General features: G+C 39.1%; 1 protein-coding gene across 6 annotated transcripts in view; it reads left to right on the forward strand.

The window, feature by feature from the left end:
- The first annotated feature begins 3,586 nt into the window (after positions 1–3,586).
- Dh31-r (Diuretic hormone 31 Receptor) overlaps positions 3,587–20,417 on the forward strand; it is an 85,348-nt gene continuing 68,517 nt past the window's right edge. For 4 of the 6 annotated variants that reach the window (XM_076388061.1, XM_076388059.1, XM_076388063.1 and 1 more), the window contains exons 1-2: positions 4,467–4,710; positions 6,330–6,712. The gene's annotated coding sequence lies outside the window, so the exon portion shown is untranslated. Of the gene's footprint in view, positions 3,657–4,466; positions 4,711–6,210; positions 6,713–20,417 lie in introns of those variants that run through there. The other 2 variants (XM_076388062.1, XM_076388060.1) reach the window with 2 other exon arrangements.

Below are 20,417 nucleotides of genomic sequence, written 5' to 3' on the forward strand. Positions count from 1 at the left end.
AGAGCGCCGCTTCGCGTGGTGAGAATCCGACTAGCTTCAACGAGTATCCTCCATCTGTACACAGTTTTTTGTGTATTAATACGATTCGTCGCGAATTCTGAATTCAGATGGCAGACAGTGGATACGATTGACCAGACGGTGTCTCGTCACTGGAACGCGACGAAATGGTCGTAACCCATCGCTTCCGTAAGGAAGCACTAACCAATTGTGGAATGTAAAATTAGAAGAAAACGGTTTGCTGATAATCTGCTAGGAGAATCGACCTATTTTTTCACGCCTATATATTTTATGATGATCCTTTAATCTCGTTCGTCAGAACGATACAATCTTTGAAGTGTTCATTTTGTTTAACACTGAATATTTTTAAAATATTTGTAAAAATTAATTTTTTTTTTTTTTTGTATCTTTCTTATTGGCTTTCGTTTAGAATACGACAGCCCTGATTTCATTTATTTTTTGTTTGACGTGACAGGATCGTAAATAGAACTGCATTTCCTGTTTTGCGAATGGGATACAGCGAAAAATTCTTCGAATTTTACAATCAATCGTATATGCACCTCGTGAAAGTATTTCTCGAGCCGTTTCATCGATTTTTCTCTAAGAAAATCTTTGAAACGGTTCAAAGATCGACTCGATCCATCGATCAGAATCGTAATTAGTCGGGGTCGATTAATAGCTTGATAATTAATTGTTCCGATTAATCGCTACCAAAACAAAGGCGGCAATAATGATGTATTGACGTATTTATTTGATTTGCTGTTCTCTAAAGCCGTTACTACCCCTTCATTTAGGGGGATGATAATTCCGAGTGGAAGTGACTCACCGAGTAGTCGGGTTATCAGGTGGCAAACGAAGGTATGATAGAAAAAAAATATTGTGATGCATAATGAGATATTGTGAGAGAGAGCGAGAATGAGCGCGCGTGAACGAGAGAGAGAGAGAGAGAGAGAGAGAGAGAGAGAGAGAGAGAGAGAGAGAGAGAGAGAGAGAGAGAGAGAGAGAGAGAGAGCGTGCACGAGAGAGAAAAAATAGACTTCCCATTTTTTTGGACTATGGGAAAGCACTCACTTCACCATGGACCAAATTAAAAACGAGAAAAGAAAGCGAGAAGTTTTCGATTCGATCCACGGAAAGAGTCAGCTATGTTGTTTTTTTATTTTCCTCTTTTCATTTCCTTTTTTTTTTAAATTATGTATCGTTTTTCTTTTCTCGTTAGTATCGTTCACTGCGAGGACGGTCTTGTGAGCCGTGAAATAGAAGAAACAAATTTCCAGTGACTCGTACAAAGTCAGAAAAGAACGAAAAACAGCATTTTCAAGCAAGATCGTCAGGATCTCGTGTACGAAGCAAATAAACGTGAAATTAAGGCGCCCTATCACTACCAACGATTATATCGTGTATGATTTTATTATTCGGGTGTTACCGTGTTTTGTAAGGTTTTAGAGGTGAACAAAAAAGTCGTGAACGAACGCAAGAAGAGGGTAATCATATTTCAATGCAATTTTATGATTCGGATGTATTTTTCGTTGCATCTATGCAAATGAATTTTTGCCCCTCTAATCCAACAGCCAGTGTCAAAGTACGATTGCACGGTAGAGAGGAAACAAGCGAAAAAGATCCACCGTCTCCCTTGAACCTTCCTGGTGCGTCCGATTTTTTAAATGAGCGAGAGCGAGAACGATAGAGCGAGCAAGAGATAGAAGAGCCTTAGATGAAAATATGTTTATCTGCGATACGAAGGAGAAGAGATCCATTAAAATTGTAACGTCGATGCGTAGACGATATTTGTCGACTCCCTTCCTTTTCTCTGTAACATTCGAAGTTTCAGGCAAATTCGTCTACTCGGTATGTTAAAGAAAAAACACCAACTATAAAATTCTGACGATTTTATAAAGGAAAATGTAGATATCGGTTCGTTCCTTGCCATAATGAAGCAAAATAAGGAAACAGTTTTATAAGATATATAATATAAATCCAGCGTGTCTGGATGTAATTTGTAATTTTTATATAATGGAGGGGGACACGTTATAATATTTCTTTTTCCTCTTCTACCCTACAAGAACTCCCTTTCGCTGTTTCCCTTCAGGCCCCTGGCCCCTCCCCCTTCTTCTTCTTTTATTCCTCCCATTTTTTTGTAAGTTAAATTATCCTGCGTTTGTAAAATAATGTCGGTTTGTATAATCGACACGGCGTACTCTGGCGTATAACACGGACATGGCATACAGATAACGACTTAAAGCAAAAAGCAATATAGCGTGACCCGTTTCTGTAAAATGAGGGGCATAAATATCTATAATCGAGGTTGTTTTATGTATGATTGTGCGTGTAACATTGTTAATAAACTAACGATGCTTATGAAAGTTCTCTCGCGCTTTGTACCTCGTTCTCCTGGCCAGAGTTGAGCGTTATTCGAATAAATTTTTATTGAATATATAAGCGCGGGTAAAGATTTATTCGAATAAAGTTTCGTCTTGTTCGAGCAAAGAAGATGAACGCTATCAATGACTAATGAATCACTTTATCTAGATCTATTTTTAATGAATTTTTATTCGAATAAATTTCCCTCAGCTTAATGAGTAAAGCGGATGTTATTCAACAAGAATGAGTAATTTTCCTCTGTAAAAAAATAATTATTGTCAGTGATTTTTGTTTATAAATATATAAGTATAGAATGTATTTTTTGTTACCTGTAATTAAAATATTACCAAGAGCCACATGTTTGAGTAAAAGGAAGTTTAAAAGTCGTTCTTGTACAGCATGCATGTAATTTGGCCACAGTCACCCTCATTGTGCTCATGTAACTACAAAGTGATCCAATTTTCATTATTATAAGTTCAATCGGAATTACATGTTGATAACGCGACACGCAAACAATCGAAACGGATGTCTAATAAACGGCACATGCTGCATCATGCTGCCTTTTCAGCTAAAATCTAATTTGCCGTCTACTTTTACCCCTCTGTTATTTAGAAAGTTACATCGATTCATTACAGCTGGCGAAAAAGATTGCTGTTATTCACGTGACTATTAACAGCACGCCTCACGTGTTCCCTATGACGACAAACAGCTAGATTTGACAGTAACGACAATGACTCGACTATAAATTTATGCAGTTAAATTGCTACCTTCGAGTTTGTAGGCTTCTGTGAACACAACTACTTAAAAGGGGTTCTACGACTTCTAGACACGACACTGTTCCCCAATTGCAGTTTAAAAAATGATTAAGCGGGAAAAAAATGTTAAACAATGGACCTGTTATTAAATTGCACACATATTGATTAAATACATTGTTTTATAAATTTCAATGCATAATTAGATTTTTCAGACTTTTTTATATGTAATTTGTATTTTATTCGTTGCGTCAAATATTATTTCTCTTTTAGGTACGATTAATGTTGCTGATTTGAACTCGAACGTTTGGTTCGTTTCGCGTTGGTTCGTCACTTCCGGTGTGGCTCGCGCGGTGTAAAGTACAAGTGAACTTTCAGTTTATTATTTATCGGTGTAAAGCGGTGTTTATATATATTTGGTGATCAATTGGATTAACTAGATTAATTCCGTGAAAAAGTTAGACTGTCATAAAAACGTTGTAAAGTAGTGCTCTGGTACAAAAGAAGAAGATGAAATGCGGGAGCGAGATACAAATCCACCAGAAGGTATAATTCCTTCTATTACTATTTCTCTGCATCTATTTACTTTATCTATAAAATAATTATGAATTACGGCACTGCATCAGTTTTGAAACATAGTTAAATATAGAACTCGTGTTTCCCGAAAGTTAAAACCTTTATAACAAAAATTTTTTGCGAATACGTAAATCAGCATCTATCACGACGCGCGCAATTTCACTTGCAATATGGTGACGCTACAAAACATGAAATGTCAATCACAACTTAATGAAATCTCATCAGATAGTTTATATTTTAAATCATTCCGAACTATGATTATAGAAAAATTTTACAGCTTAATCGTTTAAATTCATATAACAAAAACGAAACATTGACAGCACATAATTTTACAAAGAATCTCTAAAAAAATATCAAACATTTCAGATTTACATATCTATTTCGTTGCAAAGTATTAACCCTTTCATGGCTAGTATGACATATATGTCTCGCTTATTTTTTTATTGCGCTTAGATTAATGTTGGAAGCCTAGCTAAAAAAATAGGAATAAAAACTGCTAAAAAGAAGTCATTCGACCACGAAAGGGTTAAAATGATATAGCGGCTTGTTGGTTGTGTAAACGTACCCTTATGCGTCAACGCGATGGTAGCGCCACTATGCCGGGTGAGTTGCGCGCGCACTTCGAGTCACGTTTCCGACGATAGAAGGTTCAGTTGCCGCCGCGCGGCCGCGTGATCCGCAGTTTTTGAAGTTTGCCTTCGGAAAAAGTTCTTCTGTCTTTTTTTGTGTGTTGTCAACTTAGTTCGGCCAGAGAATAAATAAAATACTAGTCACTCGAGCGCAAACGATGAGACGTAGTCTTACGCTGACAGTATAAATTTCACTGAGAACAGCAATAAAACATTCGTGTCAACACTTTTGTTTTTTGGTTTTTCGGTTGTTCATGTGAGACAGCGATGCCTCTCAAAGAAACTCTGTGCATTAAATTGTGTTGTTATATTCCGTCTATGTATTCGTTAATGGAAATCAATGAAAATTAAAAGCGACAAGGGCATGCAATTTGATATACGTCTCCGACATTCAAGTAAGAGCTTACGCGTCAGAAAAATTTTAGTCATAGATACTGTACAAGCAACATAGAGTTTTTGTAGACAGTTCAGTTAGCTAATAGTGTCAGGCATAGAACCATCTAGTAATACGATAATTTGTCTCCTGGGAAGCAGAATAATAAAAAGGCGAGTTCGCGTTGACTTAGGGTACCGACCTCTTTAACCAATCCCATTATTGGCAAATCTTTCCGCAGTAATTGCTTCTTTGAAACGTAATTCGATCCTCTTGTGTGCCAGTTCTTTGAGATGTGCTTTTGTAAACATAGCGTTCTCGCCACACAAAGTTCTGTTTACGATACTGTCTTCGAAACGACTTAGTTTTGTTCCATGAATGTCCTTGTTTTGAGTAATAATTGAACTTGGCTATTCAAGTTTCAAGGGGGTGAAACCTAAAGGGAGGATGTAATCTAAACCGAAAGTTTACTAGGTGTAAATAGGTTAAATGTCTTTTTTGATCCACCACGGCGAATAGGTTAGTTTATACGCGTCTGTGTCGAACTAAAACTCGAGCATGACTTCATAAAGCGATGTGTGTACGTATTGTACGGATTTGTAGGAGCAACAGTTGTTTCGAGAATGTCAGTAGAGACTGATGCTTAGTAAACCTGCTTAATTTGTTGAAATGTATTTATTCCAAGATTTGGGTAGATTAACAAATTGATAGGCAATCGATAATTCGTGTACGACAAGTGAAGTGACTTTGGCGTGCAACATTTAATACAAACCTTGAGTAACACTTTTCTCAGTCATCTTTTATCGTGCATTCAGAATGTACTTCAAGTACAACTTATGTTATGCGTTATGAAAATCGTATATTATAGTTTACCAGTTAATGAATGAATCCTAATATAATTTATTTTGAATTGTAAATGTTGGCTTTATCTGTTACCCTGACGTAATCTCGTGAGTGTTGCAAAATGAATAATTTCATTTCGCAATGTGTTAAAAGTTTAAGACATGCAAAATGGGGCCTTTAATTTACTTCAAGGTGACTCTACTCGGGCCTATTCAATGCGCTGTTTTTTTTCAATAAAAATTCGCGATGCTTACAATAGAATAGACGAAAAATAGTCAATTGCCAAGGAAGATATATTTCGAATCGACAAGTTACAGATTTTAAAACCGTCACCTTTTTTTCTTTCAATAAAAATTGGAACGTGCTTTCTTATAAAGTGTTCAAACTTGTTTATTGTTCCAAGTTCCTGCTTCCCAGGAAGAAACAAATTTCGCGTAGCAAACCTTCAATCGAGTTATAATTATCGTTATAATTATCGTCCGATGTCGGTGAATTGTTTCTCCGACGAGGCGTATTCCAAACTTTCTCGACAATTTAAATTTCCTTTTCAATCCTCCATCCCAACAAATATTCACGAGGAATGATTAAATTCTGTTCGATTCGTGGAAAAATTAAAATTAACTTCCCTGCTATAACTCGCGATAGTTCGTAACAATTGTAGAAAATTCTGAAATATAAATCTAAAATTCGATTGATTTATTCCGTACTATATCGCTGTAAATTCTAACAATGTCAGGGATGTATTTGAAAATCGGTAACAAATGAAATCCAACACTTAAGTAAATTTTTGGCAATTAGAAATACGGTCATAGACTCGAGATAAGTTGTACGCCTCGATCGAATCGAAATGAACGAAGCATCTCCAGAAGTTTGAAGTATCCTCTGGCTCGGATAAGAAAAGTTTCCGCTTGCGTGAGAAAGAATTTCGAGACTGGGTGGAAAGGGGAACATTTAAGTTTTTCGCTCGGTTTTTAATTGCGGATGGGAAACGAAGGGACGCGCGATCGCAAATGTCGAAGTGTGTGCAAAAAGGAGTCCACAGTTCGATGAATGGGGAAGCTACGGTTTCGCTATCCCGATGAATTCAACGAGACATTGAAGTGCGATTGAAGTTGGTCGATTAATTGCGTGCCGCGAGTTTCGCGCCTCTGTCCATGAGATACGGCCTGGCATCGTCCTCGGTGAGTACATATCTATTTTGCTTCCCTATTTAAATGAAATTTGTCGCGGAATCGTCGCGGAATCGTCGCGAGGCTGACGAGGTGTCGATGATTCTACCGTGTTTCGCTCGCCACTATTCCGTGATTACCTTTTATGGTAAGGAAAGTCCTTCGATTTACTTTTCTTTTGCAATCGAAATAGAATGGAGGTTTTAGACGATGGTTTGAGATCGTAACAGGTGATTAAAATTAAGAATCAAGTCGGATCTAGTTCACATCCCTCTTATTCTCTTCGCTCCCTTGTCATGCAAATCGTTCCGTGCATGAAAATTTAAATGGAACGCGCACCCCGAGATCTCATGCTCGCTGCGCTCTCATTTTGGAGATTTACCATCGCTACACGATCGTTTCGTTAGAAAACGGCCATTTATCAACTTCAGACTAGCCCCCAACCGCGGTGCATTTTCGCGTAATACTTTATGACATAGTTCGCTGACCGTCGAGTAACTAAGCCGATGTCTTAACTCGATAAATTCGTCTAATGATCGCCTGGCAACGATCAGGAGTCGGTGAGCGCAGCAGGATCTCGTTTAGATTTTACTGGCTGTGAATAGCGATACGCAGAGGCCAGCGATGCTCTCTCTTGTCTGCAAACTTCGACCCCTTAAGGAGTTGCAGCCAGGGGCTCGTGAAAAAGATAGAAGATGAGAGTTGAAGAGCTTGTAATAAAAACAGCCCTTGTCGAGTTTCACAATTTTTTAATAAGAGTACATTCTAGTTGTCAGAAACGAAATTCACAACACAGTGAACATCTGTGATATCTGTATCATTTTCTTCTTTCTTTATTTCTCTTCTTCTCTTCTTCTCTTCTTCTCTTTTTCTCTTTTTCTCTTTTTCTCTTCAAAATTTTGTAGCGAATGATGTGACTAAATATAGCTCGATCTTGAAACGGCAGTCATTAAAGATCGCAATAAAACATAAATCCAATGTATCGCCTTATCGGTTAATGGTACCGAAGTTAAAGACTTTATCGTAATGCAGTACTTGTAACGCCAGACGTAGCCTGTAAAATATCTTCTCGGCAATAACAGGCACCCGCACCTATCTTCATAAATTGGCCAGCCAGTTCTACGCTCGATTTTATGGTCGATGTTTTACCCCCTCGTCAACGCGATGCGTGTGTTTATGCGTGAAAGCATTGCGGTGTTCTCTGATAAGAATGATGCCAACAGAATGAGAACGTAGTGTCTGAAAATAGAAATTTAGTGTATTGAGAAGGTGCAAGATTTCGGAAAGGGAAAGGGAAGAAAAGCGAGAATTTTTTATACTGGTACTTTAATTCTTCTTAATTAAAGAATCTTCTTATAAATAAAGATGCACGAAGTTTTTGTGATTCTGTGCTTCTTCCTATGACCGAAGTAAAGCAGTATTTAAATGGGTTATCGAGATAATATACAAGAACTCCTCCCATATCATTTATAGATCTGAGATTTGTCGCATGAGCTTTCTTATCATTGGATCCCAGCTCGCGTTTCTGTTTGTCCTTGTAGCAGAAGTGTAGAGAATGGAATAGATTTTGTTGAGAACTCTGGGGAAACATTTTGAAGAAAGCGACAGTGTTTACTTCGTCGTAAGTAGAATAATTCGCCAATGATCAGCCGCGCAGTGCTCAAGTAAATTACACTGTTTAATATTTAGTATGTCAAATATTAAATTCTCTCTATTTAATAAAGAAGAATCTAATTTTTTCTCTTGAGAGGAAAAAATTTATGCAGAACTTTCGACGAAGTCAACACTGTTTAAAACTTGTTAAAGAGTTAATACCCGTAAGGTTAGTGTTTCGAAATAGGAACTTGTTGAAACTTTTACGTTTACATACATACAATACAAAGGCACTGCTCAAAGTAATTAGAAGATCATGTTACTCGGGTAACTTTATCGCTGGAAAATCGTCTATTGCTTTAATCGAGCCTCGCGTTATTAGGTATGTTTTACAGTTTTCCTTCAATTCCCCTGAAATGCTTCTGTAATTTTCTACCAATTCGACCCAAGGGATTTTAATTAACAGCATTGTATTCTACGCGAGATCTCGCTGAAAATTGTCCGTAGGAGGGGCCGTATGGGGATTTGTAACTCTGGAATTGGGTCGATAGACGTAAACCGCGTTTATTTCGACCGCAGAAGTACACGTGCTAGGAACGAAGACAGGTCAACGAAGGTCAGCCAATAATGCCCCCGACGTGTCCATTAACCGTATGAGTAGCTCGGTATTCTCTGTAACGTGACGCCAGTGCAGACTGCACCGATGCACACGCGAATTCCCCTGCAGCCTGTACGCTAAAACACCACGAACATATTTGGCCCAGAGCGTCGCGATTTATCGATGGGAGGCTCGTCAAGATAGAATCGAATAGAGAGCTCTTAGAGTGCGTTGCTTAGGTCGAATCTGTGCTACCGTTTTCCTTAAATGGCGGTTACTTGACGACGTTGCATGTTCTAAGTCTAAGTTATGGAGAAAATAGGGGTGCAGCGTTATTTCGTACTTATTTTGTAGAGGATAAGTAGCTTCTAACATCTGAAATAAAACGTATAGTGTATGTTTAGACCTTTTGGTGCATGGAGTGTGCTACAGCAGGAAATCCTCTAATCGTGTTTGAAGCCACATTCGCTGAACACCTATGGGTATTCGAACTGTACGTCCCATCAATTGGCTGACCGCTTGTTTAGCTCTGCAACAGGGTTTACCTTGAAGGATCACGCCAGGAGTATTTGCATGCAACGCTTAGTTTGCATTAGGTATATGAATGGTCCTGGAAATATGAAGAAGCATGTCTAATTATTGCGAGCGTAGGTCATGGGAATGTGATAAATCACGATATGTATAGCTGAGGGCTTTCGATCATGTTGTTTGCTTGAGGTTTTTGTTCGTATATTTTGGAGGATTCATTTATTCTTTATTAGAGATCTACGAAATAGTGACGTAGAGTGATGAGTACTTATACATAGCTAGAGAATAATAATTAGAATTTGAAAATTTGAATATTTGAAAATTTGAATATTTGAAAATTTGAATATTTGAAAATTTGAATATTTGAAAATTTGAATATTTGAAAATTTGAATATTTAAAAATTTGAAAATTTAAAAATTTGAATATATGAAAATTTGAATATTTGAAAATTTGAATATTTGAAAATTTGAAAATTTGAAAATTTGAAAATTCAAAAATTCGAAAATTTAAAAATTTGAAAATTAAGAATTTTTGAATTCAAAAACTTGAAACTTTGTACTCACTACTTGTATTTTTCACGTTTATATCTAAATGGGAAGTCATCTCTTTTGTGTCTACTACTTGTGGGTTCGGGTGGAATTAAATGAGCTGTCTGTACAAAGATAAATCGAGACCATAGGTGTCCCTGACGCACGAAGAGACAGAAAATACAGGGTCACTTCGACGAGAAGTAGCGCCATTAGGTAGATCCAAACGTAGATAAAATTTGATAACGTAGAAACAGATCTTGTAGAGGCAATAAATCTGCGAAAATAGGTTGCTACGGAGAATATGTTGAACTCGAATCGAGTGGAGGAGAGGATTAACGTGATTGCATCATGCAACCTCGAATCTGAGCTGCGAAATTTTATCAATTTTTATGTTGAGTTATAGGCCCGTGTTTATCGCTCCGTTCAATCAGTTTAATTAACCAAGAAGTTCCATCTAGGATGTTAGATGGTTCTTCACGAGAGTTGAAGCGTGGCGCAATTAACGATCTCTCGAGATATCGTGTGTCATGATTTAAGGAGAGAACGTAGAAGGGATGCCCCTTCGTAGAATTTATTGGACGAGTGATGTGTCGAAGTGAACTTCCGTCAACGGCACAATTCATCGTCTCATAAATCGATCAGGTGTTTATTAATAACGCTCAAACGAATCTATTGTCGACGATGAACCATTTGCATCCAGATCAGACTCTCTTGATTCATGTCAAAACGGAATTGCTTTACCTTAGTCGCTTCCAGTGTACGAGACATAACTCAGCACACGTTCTACTGAGAATTTATGGCTCGATACAAGTCGAAAAGTCAACAAAATTTACCATCCAGAACAAATACGCTTAAAATTGAATCAGCTGCTAATCCAAAGCTTGCCATATGAGCATTTCCTCTTCGAGCGAAGTGATTATAATATCTCTGAGACTCGCAATTCCTCTGAAAAATATTTGAGCTTGAATTTGGTCCCTGGAAGTATGTCTTCCTTCACAGCCACGATGCACGGTTAATCGATACCCTCGTTTCGATAGGATTGTCGCGAGTGTAGTCGCTCGCCATTGAAGGACGAGAGAGATACTCTCTCGACCTGTGTGTTGCATCGTCCAGAGAAAAAGGGAGGAAAGTCTCGTATACACTCCCTTTATCTGCAACCCAGAGGACTCGTTCAGTCATCTAAGCATTTCAAGACGGTGGAATAAAAATAAACTGTGATCGAAAAGCAGTTCTCTTTCTGGACCGTCTCTCGCGTTCAAAAATACTTTCCACCTGTCCTCAGAATTATTTATTTAAACTCATTGGCACTCCCGATGCGCGAATTTCTGGGGGTTGTTTCCGTCTTTGAGTCGAGAATTTCACAGAGAAACTGTTGAAGCAGTTTAAGTGATTTTTAATACAATAACCAAAGCTCCCTGCATGAAAGCTGAAATGGCCAACTCATTTGCCTCTCTCCCAGCTTTAGCAGAAAAACGATCATTATGGAATTTCTTGCCTCCAATAAGGTTGTAGGAAACGAAAGGTCATCATGATCCATTTCTAACAAAGTAGTTCCACTCAATCTTACCGCCGAATAACATCCCTGTTGCTAGTCGATCATATTTCCAAAATTGTACAGTAAAATATGGCTTTCCAATTCGTTTCGGCGAAGTTTCAAATTACTGCCTTTAAAGAGAATTATGGAGAAGGAGGAAATTGTGGTATTTGTGTTTTCGTTCTCTATTGTGCCACCGAAAATGATGAATTACCGTGACTCGGTTATTCCAAAGTAGTTTCGTCCCAAGTTGGCGCCAGATATCATTTCCATAGACGTTTATTGATATTTCTAACATTGTTTACTCGGTGCAAGCTCGACAGGCTCCAAAAACAGGGGCTCTCGCTTAATTTCTGTTTTCGAGGACCTCTCAGTTATCGATTCGATATAAATTATGAGAAGCAGAAAGTTGAAGCCCGATGTTTGCACCTTCTAGTTTCCACGCCGCCAGTTCCGTGCCGGGAAGCCAGTTTTATTAAACTTTTCGAAGTTCGCGTGAAGTTTACGCTTTAAAATATCCTGTGTGTCTTGGCGAGGTAACGCGACCAACACTCACACTTCCTTGTGGGACGATGCTACGCTGTTCAGGGCTCTGCTTTGGCTGACACGGAACAGTTTGTAAGGTATTATTCGAGCATCACGAGAATCGTGTGCTATACGCCAACTGATGATTGATAAGGGAGTGCGTCACGAAATCGGAAAGCCGTGGTTAAATCTAGGAAGTAAGAAATCTACAGCTTGTTCAACAACACGAAGACAAACGGGGTTAACGAGTTACCTAGGTGTGTATCGCTCACTTTGTAGCGAATCTTTCTTTATTTGTAGAACTCGTCAAGTGGGACGTATTGATATTCTTTTCTTGAGGCGTATCATAAATAATTTACAGAATATTCACAGTTCAACTTGTCCTGTGCGCCTTGCCTCTTAAAAAAGAATTTGAAAATTTCAACTTTGAATTATTTCAAAATTTAGACTTCCAACCTGTGATAAATTGTTTAAAACGGAAAGTTCACTCGAGACTTCTAATGAAGAGCAAGCTGATTTCGTGTGCTCGTGGTTAACGAGGAAATGGGAGGTCTCTACTTGTCGCAAAGATTAATCTACTGCGTGAAGTCGATTAGAAAGTTTGTGATAGGTACCTCGGTGAGGACGTGTTACGTCGCGATACGAATTGCTGCTGCAAATAGCAACACTTGGCTAGGAAATATCGCTCGTTCCGGAAGATACAAGTAACGTTAGGTGGTACACTTCTGAGGTGATACAAAGCGTAATCTCGAATCGAACAAGCAGACACGCGTGCAGGTACGGGCTTTAATTAAAAACGTGTCTCGTTCAACTGAAGACATGTCATTCCAGTTCATTTTATTCTATACTACGTCGCTAATTTATGCTATTTATACATGCCGACGGGTGGTTCCTGTTTAGTCAGTGGCTAACAGCGATCTATTCCAGGAATGCGTGATGACTGAAAGATTATCGGTCTTTGGGGACATGATTGATGAAACGGAAGTTAATTTCGAAACTAATATACAAGTGAGCGCGTTGATTGGATCGATGGAAATTATATTCAATGAAATGTTAAACGAATCGCGCGAAATGAATTGCAAGTCTATCGAGAGTATATTGGTAATTGTATCGATTATTCGTTACTTCAGTACCCATTTTCAAACACTTGCAACCGGAAATGAATGAAAACTCGATTCCTGATTTTTTCAAGCATCGAATTTTCATTCAGGATAACTTAGAACTTCGTAGTAAATTCACTTCGCTCGACGAATTGATATGCACTTTCCATCGAATTAATTTGTATTCCGCGGTTAACGACTGATTGTTAAATCGATTTCCAGATACAACATAAATTGTATTTGTCAGCGACGGTTGCAGCTGGTTGATTCGTGGCAGGTAGCTCGACATGGTAGTCTAAATTGATTCGAATCCTGAAAACCGTGTTCATCGTTTCGTCGATGTTTTCATTACTCGTGGAACTGCTTGCTTTTCCCTCAATTCGATTTACCTACGCCGCGCAGGATGCCGGTTTCCTCAGGTGTATGTGTCGAGATTGAAAACTGCTGCGAAGTAAATGCAGAGTGCTCCGCTATAAGACGACAGTGGAATACGCTATTGAAATTGTAAGATATACAAGTAACGCGCTCCGGGGTCAAGGAGGAGTAAGAATATTTTTCCACGGAAGAGGATAGTCTGTTATATTTAGCGTGAGAAAGTGTGCTTTACGATAAAACTACCGAGATATATTTGTCATAATGGAAATGGTTCAAGTTTAGGATTTATAATATTCTCTGAATACCTAATTTTCTCAGTGCCCAAGGGAACACAGGTTCTTCTCTTTCCAATACCTATGTTCTGATTATAGGCTCGCCGTTATCCCCTTTATCCCCTTTATTTCTCGAACTTTCTCAACTTCTTTCATTTTCTTTGATAAGACACAAATGATCAACGCATAAATCAACCTCAGAACAATATCTCTTATTCCCAAATTGGAACTGTTACTCGAAAATATTAGACAGAAATCTCGACCTTAATCGACTGCAAGAAAAAGGGGATCGGCATTGATTTGTAACAGGTCGTAATTTCACGGCTTATAGAATCGTCGAAGGACGAGGGTTCCCTTTATCGAATTACTGAAGAAATATTTCAGGGGATCAAAGGGATCGCGGAGCAGTTGGCTTCGTGTCGGCGAAATACATCTCCGAGGTTCTCGTTGACGCGATAAATCCGCGAGTTACACAGCGTTGACGCGTTGCACCGCAGCTGAAATAATAACAGAGGCTGGCGGCGCGTTTTATCCAGCTGATAGGTAAACACTGATTTTCAGCGCTTCCACAGATTGATGTGATTCGACACGTTCCCGCGACCTTGCCTCATTGGCCCGCGTTATTTTGCACATGCGACGTTCGATGGACTGAAAACTCAGGGGATATTCGATTGGCGGGTGTTGGGGCGGAAACGTTGAACAAATTATTGTTTCTTTTCGCGTTTTACGGCCGACGTGTTCGCTAGAATTCAATGCACACCCCCAACGCTCTGTTTTTATTTCACCTTCGACAAGCGTCCTCTTTTTGTGCTCCATGTTGAACATTTTATTCGCGTTTTGGTCTCTCGATCGGAGTCCTACGCGCGTGGATTGCCAATGGAGATGAAATTGATTTTCTGGGCTGTTCTAGGGGATTTTTTAGAGATGTGTATGGAATTGTACTTTGCTATGCAGGGTTTGTCCTGTTTTGTAAATCTGTTTGCCCCCCGTCCTTCTTCTATTACGAAATTCATTGCAGAAAAACCATTGAGTCTTTTCCTATCGCGAGATTAAGTTTTATTCCATCGCTCCGCCATCAAATGTTCTCTTTTCATCGAAACTTTCAGCAGTGGGAGGTACTGGGAATATAAATTTTTGGTGAATGATTGCTACTCGAATCGATTAATTATTAATCAATCGCAATATCGATTTCATAGACAGCGGTAATGTCGAATGATTATGGATGACTAATACTCACAGGCCAAACGTTTGTCAGTGGTGTAATATGTGGGATCCCAAAGGGGTCATGGTTTACTATAACAGGCTGTTTCATAAATGCAAAACGATTTATGGCGTGAATTGTCTGCTGCACACCGTCTGGCCTGACCCCTACGACCTGCCGCGATTTAATCACATCTTGTCCTCCAGAGTGGAGCCTCCTCCGCAACTACTTGCATCGCGAAGACTCTAATTGTGCGGATTCACTGTGCAATCAGGGGCTTTTTGTGCGCGGAGTCCAGGCGCAACTGACACAGTTTTTTCTTCGCTCTTCGGGACCTGCTAGCTGCCGTGGAAAACTGTTAACCAAATTCGTAGCCTCTTCTTAGAAGCCGTCTAATTTAGTTGCTGGAATTGTAGCTTCAATTTGAGTGACGTGTACGCGATAACTTTCTTGCTGAAAACTTTCCTAGAAATAACAGATTATTATTTATAATCTGATCTAATTTTGAAACGGAGTAGCTATCCAATTTTCTTCTATAATGAACGCAAAGAAAGTTACAGAAACGTAGCCTCGAGGCATGTCTGGTAGCAAAGGGTCCTCATTCACTTGCAGGGAAGTGCAATATTCTTCCCGTATCCTCTTACAAAATTCGAATTCAGACAAGCTTCTCGATATTGCATTCTAACCTAATCTGCCCGTTATTCGCTTCATTTCCTGGCCCGACTTACCAACTAATTAACATCGAAACTGATTAGGAGTATCGATGTGGTTAGATCGTTTAGGAAAACTCCAACTTAGTCAACTCAATTATCCTCGATTATCGATCATGTCTTGTCCCTGTAGTTACTGTTAATCCAATCTGTTCGGCTTTCATTAACTGCCGAATGGCCGAAACTATCAATTTTCGATTAAATCACTTTGGCATAGTATACCCTGCGTGGTTTCTCTCCATAGTTGAAGTTTGAAACTATTCGTTATATCAGTTGGCTACGAAACTCATCCTTCTCTATGAGAAAGTAACGCGTGCAGCGTGATGCGTAGTTTCTTCATCGATTTTCCTTTAATCGACGACCCTCTCGGAATTTATGCAACGTTCCCGATGATAAATCGCTCGGGGGATGATACGAGGAATTAGAATATTGGAGAACGTCAGGCGGTTTCGCCGAATTAAAACGTTTATCTCCTGCTATTTCGAGGGTAACTAAAATGTTTCTGTTATGCAACTGAACTGCTGCCAATATCCAGCGGCCTGCAAATGCAATGAATAATACGTGCATAACTGCGTTGGAACAGATAGGATTGTTCGCGTATTTCGAGCATCGGGCGCCATTGATCGATGGTTTAGTTTTCGATGCAATTAGACTTTTGGCTTCGATCAACCGAGGAGAATGTTTCTCCAATTATTCCTCTGATGTATTCAGAGCTTTCTGGGGATATTGATGCGGTGTCATTCGGTGGCAAAATCTAGAGAAATCTAAAGAATTTTACTTTAGGATCGAAATAAGACGCTCTGATATGAAATCAGGCGTCTTATTCGTTGTCTTGCTCGCATATATATCTATATCCAGAAAAATTGATGCATCTTGCGAAGGGGGAAGTTCATCTTTTTCCCTAAAAAGATGAACTGTTTTTATTCCGACTGTAGTTACAATAGATTACAGTCGTGCAGAATTCTGTTGGCGTGCGAGGCGCGGGTTACTCTGGCCCGTGAATCGTAGATCAACCGAAACGAAAGGAAAAAACTGTCGCGATGCTGCGATATCGGTTGTTTATAGCTACCGTGGTTAATGGACGTGAACGGTGGCGTAAATGCTGAATAATCGTTGGAATCGATTCACCGTCTGGTGTGAATGCGAAGCGAGCATGCAGCCAGAAACAATAGCGATACGCGTCTCGCGGAAGCGAGAGATGGCAAGGCCGATTTAATACGAGCGCCCGCTCGTTCACGTCTCCTACAATCCTCGACATTCCATCTTTCCACTGTCCTTTGTCGCTTGTCGCTAACATCGGCCGATTTGAATAGGCGTCAGAGTCATCTTCGTCTCGACACGGGCCCGAGCTACTTGCTCGAGCTGTCGATACGACAAGCTGTAAGGCTGTAACGTGTCACGTGCCACGTACGATCTCTCTGACGATTCATTAACGCGAACGAAATCGCTCGCGAATTCGTGCGACGCGTACGTGAACCGCCAACCGATGTTGATTACTGTAGACGAGCCTCTCGACAAGTCCACCAATTATTTATGCTTTTTAATTAAAACGAACCGATGGAGGGCGCCCTTTAACCCGTACGGTTAATTAGCGCTGGAATAACAAGCACCAGGGATTAGCAATTTTGAAGCGAAGTAACGTAATTAATGAGATTAACGCAAAATCACGCGTATGAAGAACACATAATTGGGGCGATTGAAGTTTAATCGCGAGGTCCAATGAAATTTCAAGGAGGCTATTTAAATTTAATTACAGATTCATGGGATACGTGCAGTACACTCGAGATTTGTTACCCGCTTTATGTGGAATTATGATGCTCCCCTTTCTTCATTAAAAAACATTGCGTCGTACGTCGATTTAACAGTGACATGGAAATTTCTTTCTGTCGAAACGTCACATTGCTTGATATCTTGTCAATAAGTGCTTGATCCTCTTCTCGTGAATGCTCCAGATAGGTATTTAAAGCATTCCTTTATATTTTCAATAGACTCTTGTCCAATGTTGAGACTTCTCGAAGCTTGCAATATCGTTTCACGTTTCTTCTGGTAAGCTTTCAATAAAAGATAGGTACTGTTACTTCTTTTTATTCAACATTTTGCAAGCAGTCTACCCTCTGTATTTCATGTTCTCAGCCAAAGTCAAGTTACGAATATTAATAAATAAATGAAATCCAAGGAACATGACGAAGCGAAGCTACAAAATTTTCCAGCTGATTTATGGGGGGTTTACGGGCGAGTTTTTGGACACGAAATAATTTATCACGGGCTCCCCTGATGGTCGAAAACTGGGTCTGACCCAGATTTTAATAGAAACTACCGAAAATCACTTGGTATAATTTTGATTCGTTGCTCCTGTTACGTCTCATCCTGATCCTTAAACGATATATCTGAACGCTGTCCAAACAGAACGCGATAGAGAAACGTAATTAACAGAAACCCGTGTCCCACGCCTATTTAATTTTCATCATATTTCATTTTCGCTCCCTATCGGAGGAATGATCGTAGCGTTACTTCTCGCTGCAGTAATAACGCAATGATAAATTAACTGACAGATTAAACTCATCCCATAAAATCCTCTCGGTTTTCGGGTCTCAAAAATTGTGTGCAGTGAAAAGTGTGAATCGCGGAGCTTCGCCAGTTTCGTATCAGACTAATTCCTTGACGCAGCTGCTGCCGTAAATCTATTTTAGCAAACACATTCCAGGCGTTTATCCATGAAATAGAGTTACGAAAAAAGCACCAGGTCCATTCGAATTTTCTTCGCCGATGGGAAGAAGAGGGCGCGCAAAGGATGAGAATTTCGAGCGGTAACTCATAAAAAGCAACGCGAAAGTAAAGTGTAAGCTACAGGAGCGGCGAGAATCGTGTAAAAATGTCTAGCCTGCTGATACTAAGCACCGTGATGAATGAGGCGGATTGGTATTGGGAAGTTGTGGTCGGTGGTTAGCTGGTTGGAAGCTGGCGTTGAGCCAGACATCGCGTGTGAAGCCGCAGAACGTAAAACTGTTCCTTGCTAAATCGAAGATCGTGACCTGTTCTTGGAATCATTATGGGAGTCCTACAGCTATTTGTCTTTGCGACGCGTGGTTCCTTTGCCGATTAGCGAACAGAATGTTTGCTTCGATAGGAGGTTGTTCGAAATTCGATGCTGATCGGCGGAGCGATTCTATTTGGCCCAGAGGTGATTGGGCGAAATCGTTTTATCGGAAGCCTGCAGTTTTTCTGCATTAGTCAAAGGACCGACAATATTGGAAGTTGAGTGGATTCACGCACAGACAGCAAAATGACTGCTGGTAACAAATTCTGAAATGTTAACTCTGTTGCGAATTTAGCTTTTGGTTGATGCAGTTCTAGGGGCTATAAAGAAGATTAATACACTGTTTTAATTAAAATTTTAATACGGCGGTAATACTGTCTGCTTATTCTAGTAGAATTGTAAATGGAGACAGAATATGGGCATTTGTGCGTAATACAGTAGAAGTGTAGCGCACTTCCGATGATAATGATAAAGGCCTCTTATCGGGGACGATATCCAACTAAAGTACAATTTGTTTTCTGTTAAAAAGGATAGAGAATTCTGTAACCAGATTGCTGGTTAGTTTAAAAAATACGTGGAACTGAAATTTTGTAATTTTTTATTTAAAAGAGGATCAGAATGTAATATGAGTTATTAGTCAATGATGAAAAATTAATAGTGCGTAAAATTTGAATTACGAAGATGAAACTGAAATAAAAATGAAATGAAATATTTGTTCGAAGAAGTGAAAAAATGTCATTCGTTCAAAAGTAAAATTAAATCGTAAATTGAGATACGGAAGCGTTCACAAAAATATCCCTCGACGAGTGTGAAATATTGGAACAAACTTCTTTTTGCGACGGCAGATGGAATGTAAAAAAATATTCAAAGTATTCTCTATATTTTTCCCCGAATTCCATTAAACTCTCGATATTTCCCATTTGACCATGATCACTAATTTTCTTGAACACTGTATCTTTTCTACTTATTTTTAATACATCTTCACCTTGAACGTTTCTTTAAAAAGAATCTGTAAAACTTGCTTCGAATTTATCTGAAACGATCTGATAAAGTTGGCAGAATTTATTTAGCGTGGGTTTACTTTCTGCAGATTCACTCTTGATTTGAGATACGCTTCAAGCTATCGTATAGTTTGCATCAATACTTTATATGACAGTCGCATTTTCTTTGATCCATCATTCTATTTCCATTTTCTCCATTTATTTCTCATAATCTCATGATATTCTTGGGATCTGGTTCGCTTGGAGATTCCTTTATATTTATGTGTTCTGATATTTCTCTCTTAAACTCGAAAAGAACATTTTCGGATCAAGCATTTATTGAATTTATCTAGCAAAGTCCTGATTTCCACCGCATTAAACTTTCTACGGACACTTTATTGGTATTACATTTCAAGATAACATTTTTCTTCCATTAATCCCTCGATTGAATTTTTCGAATCAAATATTTATAGGATCTTTTTTAAATGTCTATTTTTAATAATCCTTTGATGGTTGTCCTTCACATAATTTCTCAAGAGAAATTACCAAAGCTCGTCTATTATCTGACATCTCTAGAAAAGATTTAACATCTCTGACTTCTGGTTCCATTCGATCTCATTAGAATATTTCAGCCTCTCTTTCATCATTCCACTGTGCTCCTCGTACTCATCTATTTTCGTTGACTATAAGCAAACACTTCACCGTCGAATGTTTAACTAACATCCAAGGAACA

The sequence above is a fragment of the Calliopsis andreniformis genome, chromosome 10 (assembly GCF_051401765.1).
Source record: "Calliopsis andreniformis isolate RMS-2024a chromosome 10, iyCalAndr_principal, whole genome shotgun sequence".
Lineage (NCBI taxonomy): Eukaryota > Metazoa > Arthropoda > Insecta > Hymenoptera > Andrenidae > Calliopsis > Calliopsis andreniformis.